Here is a 9,500-nt window from a genome sequence, read left to right as displayed (position 1 = left end):
AAAACGCGCACATTCGTTTGTATGCCAACGCTGTGTTATTGGCATCTCATATTTTTTAGACGCCAACTTCTGCCGATGACATCAACACGTTTTTGTTCGGCCGTTTCTCGCAACATTGTGAGATAAAGCCAACCTAGAGCAGCAAAACTTTCGGGATTGGTTCGAAAGGAGCAGCCTCGGTTTAAGTGCATCAAAAGCGTGTCTGCAACGTCACTGTGAATGAACATTGCTAGGTATGCCTCCCGTAGTGGTGCGCGACACGGCAGTTGGAATAGGCGCGGTAAAGTTCTGATATGGATGTCAGTTGAAATGAAGATATCCTCGAACAGTCTATGAAATGTGTATCAGAAAGCAGCAATTACCATTGTATCGGTATAATGGATGGCGAAAAGGCGATTCGGGAAAAGCCGCGACTTGGGGCCTTTTATCATGTTTCATTCTGCCACATCTTCTATGCTCTGATTTATGGTGTCATTGGAGTTTTATGGCGCACTCAGCTGCTGAGGCTATATCGCGTCACCTGCCTCTTACCCTTACCCTCTTACCCCTACCCTCTTACCCTTACCCTCTTACCCTGGCAGGAAAGACAAGCACCGCGGGGAATCAAACCCTGAGGCCCAGGTTTCCCAGACACGCAATGGTTAACGCAGGCGCGTTAACCACTACACTATAGGCACCCTTTGTTGTGATTTTATCAGAGGCATCAACTTAAACCAAATCTACAAAAATATCCCGTTCCATGTCTGGATAATATGTCCTGCAGCCTCATGAACAACTGCGTAGGGATTTGCATGTCGCTCCAACCAAACACTCATCTTCAATACCGTCGCCAACCGCTGTCGACAACCGCCGGCCGCTACTGTGTACGATGACGAATCATCCCTTGGACTGTGTTAGGTGCTGTTATTGTCGTGGTCTCTGTTGTCTGAGACGCTGACATGGTGGCCAAGAACGTTATACCCGCCGATATGGTGGCCAAGTGCGTTATACCCCCCGATGTGGTGGCCAAGAACGTTATACCCGCCGATATGGTGGCCAAGAACGTTATACCCGCAGACATGGTGGCCAAGAACGTTATACCGGCCGATATGGAGGCCAATAACGTTATACCCGCCGATATGGAGGCCGAGAACGTTATACCCGCCGATATGGTGGCCAAGAACGTCATACCCGCCGATATGGTGGCCAAGAACGTTATACCCTCCGATATGGTGGCCAATAACGTTATACCCTCCGATATGGTGGCCAAGAACGTTACACCCTCCGATATGGTGGCCAAGAACGCTATACGCGCCGATATGGAGGCCAAGAACGTTATACCCGACGATATCAAGACTCACGATCTGCTCATTCTAATTGTTGTCGAACGGCTAATGCCCCATCCCTTTCTCATGCGTCATTTCTCTCTCATCGTCGTGGGCGACGAGTCATAGCAGACTCAGACTGTCAAAAAATAAAAGTGCTGAATTTTCTCCGCCTCAAAAATGGCGCTATGCGGTTGGTTTGGTTGCATGGGTCGTAACTTGCGTTTGAACTTAAGAAAAAGATGCATTGTCCTGTTATGACGTTTTGCAACAGTTCAATAATCCATTGCATTACATTGATAAAATCAACATCACACCCGCTATCATTTATAAATCTGGTTCTGAGGACTTAACGATCCTCTTAAGCTGTCCAAGCCATATGCGAAGAATGCTTCCACTGATCACATGGGGAGTTGTGCAAAGTCACGGCCGCGAAAACGGTGCCAGCTGTTGTCAGGCCAGCTGACAAATAGCTTCTCTAGTAGTTGGCGAAATCGTTAATTTCAGCGCAGGACGTTGCTAAATGATTGGAGAAGGAATGAAACATCGATTTCATCCAACAATAGAAGCTATCAAAACTGCTATCGTTCGTATCGCCCTTGTTTACAAGGCCGCAGAACGGAACCCATGGGACCATCAGGCCAGGCGGGACCCATGGGACCCTCTGGCCAGCGGCGGAACGTTATATCTATTTGGGAAGCCATGCGCCTTCCCCCAATGTTGCGCCGGGCCCCAAATGTTGGGCTCGACCCCTTCCCCCAATGTTGGGCTGCCCCTTCCCCCAATATTTGGCTGGGCCACCGCAATATTTTGCTCGACCTTCACAACGTGATCCTGGTTCCTGGCACTCTATGAGTTTTTTGAGGTAAATATAATTTAATGTTTTGCAGGTATCATAATGTGGCATTAAAGAAGGACAGTTATATGAGAAAATATCCAATAAATAACGTAAAACGAAACCCGCAACACGTTGCATTTTGTAAGCCGCCAACCACACAGGGAATGTCTGTGCGTCATTCGGGGATTTACGACGCTTCTGAGACTTTATGGCGAAGCCTGCCTCTCCTGCTGGCAGAAAGGGTAGGCGCATCGTGGAATCAAACCCCACAGTGAATGGTTAAACGCAAAAGCAATAACTTGCGATGCACCGCTGCTTGTCAGAGCGGTGCATCACTTAATGTCAGGTGTCTCGCGCGGTGCTGGGCGGCGAGCGGGGCCGCGCCACGGGCGGTGCGCCGCCGCTCGATAGATGGCGCCACACGCCGCGAGCAGAGCCAGCACCCGCATCCCTGGCCGGTAATGGTCGAGTACAAAACGATGCGACAGTGTTTTCCTGGCATGCGTTAACTGCGTTAACACCGCCAAGCTTTCTTCGATCACCAAATGTCATTCTTGCCAACCATGAGGCTGCAGCGCTAGGCAGGTGCCGGTTGGTGGTTGGGACATGCCTGAGGTGAACTGCTGGCAACCGGCCTGCTGTGGTTTTCCCTCTCGCCTCAGGCGCAGAGCTCATCCTCTACGTTGTAATTTATAACCATCATGGAGCGAGTCTTTGTCGCTGAAGACCTTAGGCACCACTCGTGACGCACCGGTTCGCGTTAGAATGGTATCACACGTCGTTTGACCTGCTTGTCAGAGCGGTGCATCACTCAGCGTCAGGTGCCTCGCGTGGCGCTGAGCGGCGAGCAGGGCCGCGTCCCGGGAGGTGCGTCGCCGCCCGACAGATGGTGCCGTACGCCGCGAGCAGAGCTAGCACTCGCACCCCAATCTGGAGGACACCGAGCGACCCGCCTGAAAGAGCTGGTCCGATATCGGAAGACCACGAGCTACGCCTGGAGACTCGCAGCCAGGCCTGCGGGACGCCGGGGCACTGTAATCGCGTGTAATCGGGGCCGCAACCGGGGCACTGTAATCGCGGCTTGGGGACTTCGATCCCAGCCTGGAGGCCTGCGAGCGACGCTGTGACACCAGCCGGCAGAGGGATCGCGGCGCCTGTCGCTGACGCCCGTCCAGCCCCGATAACGACCCAATGGCTCCGCCCCTGAAAACGGCGCATCGATCAGTGGCACGTTTGCCCAGCCAAACTCGCCTCCAGAGACGGGCGGCCGTCTGTTTGCCGCATGCGCCGTTCATCGGCCGGCCGCCGTGCCCGCTGCGTCCCCGGGGAGCGCGCCAGCGAGATCGGCGCCCCGCCAGGCAGCCCTACCCGCGCGCGCCCACTACAATAACGTCGTTGCGGCCGCCGGTGGACCACGGCGTTATCTCGGCCGACGCGAGTCGGACGGCCGTCGGGCAGGCGACGCGGCCGGGCGCGAGGCTGCGGCGGCCGCCCGGACAGCGCCCCCGCACGCCTCGTCGGCCGCGACGGCGCGCCCTGACGCCAGGGCGGCCGCCCGTCCGTCAACGCCAGCGCCGCGCCGTGACATGCCGGTCACGTCGCCGGCAGCCGATTATCCGGCCGACTTGGAATGGAGGCGCCACTTAGCGATCGGGCCGACCGGGCCGGCGCACAAGCCGCTGTGCACGGCCGGGAGTCGCCGATGGAGTGCCCAAGAGGGCGCCGGTCCCGGAACAGCTCCGACGGCCGTCAACCGTGGAGGCGGCGGCCCGACGGCGCGACGCGACGGCTCCGGCGAGGCGCGGACCGACGGGCCAGCCGAAGCCACTGACCAGGGGCGCGCTCGTATCGGGACGCGCGCGTCAGCCGAGTGCACATCACGACTTTGCCCTGATGACGGCGAAGGAGCGGTGTCAGTCGCACGCGCATATGTACGGCGTATTTCCGCCCCCAAATAGCAGCAGCCGTCCGAATAAGCTTACATCAGAACGCTCCAAAACGCGTAAGTCATTTTTGAGTTGCAAGTTCGCAGGTTTATGGATGAAAATGACTTTGCGGTTATCCCTTGGTTGAATATTAAGTGGAGGGTTGTTGCACGCTGCAAGGTTGTTCCTGGATATTTGGGCCAATGCGTACAACTCAGAAGTTACGGCTCCCGATAATGAGACACGTGCTGCTTCTCCAAGAGGTGCTGCAGGCGCATACATCCATGGCGACGGGAGATGATCACACACGGGATCATATATTTCCGAGCATGATAAGGCATGCTAGGGGCCTTCCTATCATTAACAATCTCAGCCAACCTGAACCTGGCACATTTGGCCAAGCACAACCTCAATCTCGGGGAGGATCATAAGCACTCGGACCCGGACTCTTGATTCGGACTCTTGATTCGGACCCAGACTCTTGATTCTTGACTTTTGATTCGGACTCATACCTGAACGCAAGGTTATAGGACTTGGTACTGGAACTTGAACTTATGTAACGAGGACAGAGGCCTCAAACCTTGGACCTTGATTTAAGACCACAGGAACCGGGCTCGGGTTCAAGGTCAGGTTTTGGACTCAGATCAATACCTCGGACATGCCTCAAATAGAAGCGGAACTCATCAGCCTGCCCCAAATGTGCCGAAACGGCGTGTGGCTGGAGCGAAATAAACGTCAGCTACAGCCAGAACAAACTTCGAATTCACGACTCACCCAGCATCATGACGTATATCCCGTTATGGGAGTTGAAGCTGGTGTGTTTGTCACCATAGCGTCCTGTGCATTGAGGCCTTGACGTCACTAACCATATACAATGTTAGGTTGCAAAGTTAATGTGCTATTTTTTAATATCACATCGAGAACTTGATGGCGGTAGGAAATTCCTTGCTACTCATCACGTTTGAAAGCATTACTTCCTCAACTACAGTATTTCCTCGTCCATTTGCGCGCGCCATCGGTTCTTGGTGCTTGATTACGCGCTCAGCAGCTATGTCATCGCCTGCCTCTCACCCTGACAGGAAGGGCGAGCACCGCCGGGAATCAAACCCCGAACCTCTGGTTTCCCAAACGCGCAACTGAACCACTTCACTATCGGTGTCCCCTTAAAGCGTCTCCAGGACCGGCTTCTTCATGCGGGCTTTCCCAGATGCCGAAATATATCACATCATCCGCTCGAACAAGACGCATTGGTGTTTCACAGCCCGAGGTGATTTCATCAAGGTATTGCTGACGCGATCTGAAGGACAGACGCCTTAAAGACTTCGGAGCACGGCTACGGATGAACGAGACAAACCTCAACCCCGAACTCCTCAAAACCGCGGAGTGGCGCACATTTTTCATTTGACGAGAACTCACTGTGGACCCTAGCGTGTTGGCAATTGGTGATGTGTCCCTCCGCCAAGGGAATACACCCATGGGGCAATCGGTAAAGTGTGGTCGCTTTCCAATGGTCATTTGACATCATTAAAGTTATGTAAGTTTGGTATAGAGAGGTCGAGCTGTTACCAGGGCTAGCTGCTCCACCACTCCGTCCCCCACTCAAATTTTTTAGGTGATATCGCGCTAGTAGAGCATCGAGCACTATAGGCATCTAAGACTCCCTGCACCTCAACGTCTTTTAAGACCAATAAGGTGTTAATTGACAACATCTTTGGCCATTTGCTGTCCGTTTCACGAGTGATGACAATTCTAAGATAAGCGGGTTGACCTTTTTGCGACTGATAACAGAAGGAGACGCGTAACTTCTGCTTTCAACCCGCTTTCGGGCCAAGTTTTCACGTCGGGACCGAAAATCATTAAACGCCCGATTTGAGACCTCTGAGGGCCCCCCAGAGGTCGTCGTAAGGGGGCCCTGGCCGCAGGGCCGGGCTCTTAAATGCCAGTCAGGGCGCCCTTTGCGCCGGCTGGGGCCCGCTGCGTTGATCGGGCCTCTATGTCGATCAGGCACCACCAGTGCCGATCATTCGGCTTCGCATCGGTTTGGGCCTGATAGCCCATTTCCAAAGGAGGGGCACGGCCGGGGCCCATCATGAAGCTGATCGGGAGTGCGAGTCAATGAGAGACACTCTTCGTCGGCCAAAGCCCAAGGTCTGACAGAGCCTAATAGGGGGCCCTGCGTTCGCAGGGGGCCCGAGTCAGCACGGGCAGGGTTCGGGCGAGCCCGAAGAGGGGCCCAAGGGCTTCCCGGTACCGATGATTAAGACGTGATTGGAAGAATCAAGGGCCCGAGGGGTTCGGAGGGCTGGCTGTAGGTCTACTAAAGGATCACAGCCTGTAGGGCCGGGCATCTTGTACCGATGAAGAACGCCCTGGGACAATGAGGGCCTCTGTTTCGGCCAGTGACCACAACACCAAACAGTTGGCTCCGTGTCGGTCTGAGCCCTGGGGCCCCATTCCCCCAGCAGGAGCAAGGCTGGGGCCCGCGATTTGCATTGGTCGGGTTCCTCAACCATTGAGGGGTTCTGTGCCGGCAAGTAGCGCCGAATTGCCCAGGGGCTATGTTCGGTGTCCGAAGTGGGCTTAAGGCCCCGATGGGCGCCAAGGGTCCCTCATTACCAAAGATCAAGGGCCCAAAAGAAAAGTTATAGGGCCCGAAGGTCTCGAACGGCTGGCTGTAGGTCACACTTAGCATCCCATTGCCAAACAGGTGGCTCTCTGTTGTGCTCCTGGGGCACCACTTCCCGAGCAGGAGCAAGGCCAGAGCCCACGATTTGCATTGCATCACAGCCCGTAGGGCTGTGATGCAATGTAAATCAACTTCAACACCAGCGCATGCAATGCACTGCAATGCAGATACAATGCAATACAAATGCACAGCCCGTGGGGCTGTGACCTCTGGGATTTCTATGCAACTGCAACTGCTGCAATGGCCTTCACATCTGAACGCACCTCAGCTCCCGACAAAGGCTCTGTTCGCTGTAGAGTCACAGTTTCAGTCCACTACCGTCAAGTACAGCCAGCAGCGAAACGCGACACGACCATCGCAAGTCCACAAGGCTTACAAGCTGGCCGAGTGGACGGGCTTCAGGCTCAGCAAGACCGGCTGGTGGCGGGCTCTGTCCTGAGGCCTCAGACGTTGTCGGTGATCGGTCCGGTTCCGGTCGCTGGTGGTTCGGTCGGTTTCCCGACAGTCGGCTCGCCACCTGACAACCGGACACCGCTCTGTCCACGCTTGTGTCAGGACTCGCGGTGCTTTCGGGATGCAGGTGCGCGCCATCTCACCGCCGCCCTCCACTTGTATGAGGCCGCATCCCTAGCCCAATCCAACGATCCTCTGCGCCGGACCGACCTCTTACTTCAGCCGCGCGGCCATGATGCACACTCATGATACATAAGCATACTTCACACGGGCATGATGCACACTCATGATGCATAAGCACACTTCATACGGGCATGATGCACACTCATGATGCACAAGCACACTTCACACGGGCATGATGCGCACTCATGATACATTGAGCACACTTCACACGGGCATGATGCACACTCATGATGCATAAGCACACTTCACACGGGCATGATGCGCACTCATGATGCATAAGCACACTTCAAACGGGCATGATGCACACTCATGATACATAAGCACACTTCACACGGGCGTGATGCACACTCATGATACATGAGCACACTTCACACGGGCATGATGCGCACTCATGATGCATGAGCACACTTCACACGGGTGTGATGCACACTCATGATACATAAGCACACTTCACACGGGCGTGATGCAACTTCCGTGAGTGTCCTGGGCTGTGTTGGACACTGATGAGAGATCTGCCGTGGGCGTAACTATGAGCGCAGCGTTTGGTGGCGGCATCACCAGCACGGCAAACAGGGAGGCCTGCATCGACGCACTGAGGGCACACGGCCTCATTACTGCCGTGCTGCCGCATGTCTTCTACTTACATTGCAAGTCATACCAGGAATTGAGCGACTGCCTGGAGTCAGCCTAAGAGCACTCGACCGCGAGGCAAGCGGCGGAATGACGTCGAGGGGCGGTGCGCGGGGACAACATCGCAGCAGTTGTAACGAGGGGTAGAGTATTGAGCTTCAGCGGGATGCGGATCAATCGCTCCACTGAGCGCAAGCGCTATCACTCTAGCCCCAGAGGTTCTCCAACTGTTTTACTTGAAAGTGTTTTCACTATGCTTATTTCCGATCTTACGCTACTGACTTGTTTACCGACTTGTACTGACTTACGACTGACTGAACTACTTTAACCTTAGCTGCTGTTTCTCGGCTTACATTGTTTCCCAGAGAGCAGACAGTCTCGCTTGAGATCAAAGTCACTATAATTGGACCCCAGTAGCTATTTGGGAACCGTGGTATGAGTTCACCAAAAGTTTTTTTTCTTTGTTTCTACTCCTCGATATATCGTTACATTAGCATGAATCGTGAGCCAAAATATCACGTCCTGGCAGAGCCGTGTGCCACTAAGAGCGTATCGCTTTGCAGTGGCGATTTTCCTAACGGATACTATAGTACGTCCGATAGTACATGTCTGTTGTGTGCATTATAGTCTCTTATGAGCTGTGTGTTGTGCATATAACGTAGCTCATATTGGTATGGTTTATCACACATGCAGCTGCTGCGCGCTGTCCCCTTACAATGAGTACGAGAAGACACCAAACGGCATATATCAATCACTAGAGATGATTTTGGTGATTCACGATCAAGTTGGGTCTTTGACTTCCAATATGGCCTTAACATTGACTCCACACATGAAAACGAAAAAGCGGAAAAGAACCTCCTGCCGTTGTAAATCTCAAAATTCGCAGAATTTTACGTTGCAAGGTCTCGTATAAAATGTATAAGGATGGCAACTCGACTCGACGTGCCCAACCAAATGAAAAGCGTCTTTTATAGTGTAGGCGCAGCACATGTTTATGTTACTTTTCTATATGACAAATGCAGTTTCTGTGTGTGATATTCTTAACATGAGTACGATAGATCAACATATGGTACATGTTGATCAATAGAGGTGATATTCATTATTACGACCTCCTTTGACCTTTGACCACCGATTTGAGCTTAAATTTAACCTCGTACGTGAGAAGAAACTGTAGTAATAGGCTTTCCTGCGATAGAAATTCCCTCAAAACGGTCTCACAGTCGTTGTCGTCTCAACCGTCTCAAAGTCGTACCGCCAAGTCGTTGAGAAACTGGGCCAGCATTTAAGATGGCGGTGGCCGCCATATTGTATTCCGAGAAAGTTGCACAAGTAGCAAGTTAGCTAATTTTGATCTCCTAGCTACAGGGAACATATTTCCGGGACAAAAGTTCGCGATAGTCAACATTGCAAGGTCCCATGTAGGAAGCAAAAGGATGGCAGCTCGACTTTTGGATGACGACTTAAGGATGGCAACTCGAATT

The 9,500-nt window shown here is 53.3% G+C and overlaps 1 pseudogene; it reads left to right on the top strand.

The window, feature by feature from the left end:
• The first annotated feature begins 938 nt into the window (after nucleotides 1-938).
• Nucleotides 939-9,500, top strand: part of LOC119092215 (cold shock domain-containing protein E1-like) — an 80,043-nt pseudogene continuing 71,481 nt past the window's right edge.

The sequence above is a fragment of the Pollicipes pollicipes genome, unplaced genomic scaffold, assembly GCF_011947565.3.
Source record: "Pollicipes pollicipes isolate AB1234 unplaced genomic scaffold, Ppol_2.1 Scaffold_3447;HRSCAF=4054_pilon_pilon_pilon, whole genome shotgun sequence".
In the NCBI taxonomy this organism is placed as follows: Eukaryota; Metazoa; Arthropoda; class Thecostraca; order Pollicipedomorpha; family Pollicipedidae; genus Pollicipes; species Pollicipes pollicipes.
The sequence above is the reverse complement of the archived record's forward strand: the minus strand, read 5'-3'. Positions and strand labels throughout refer to the sequence as shown.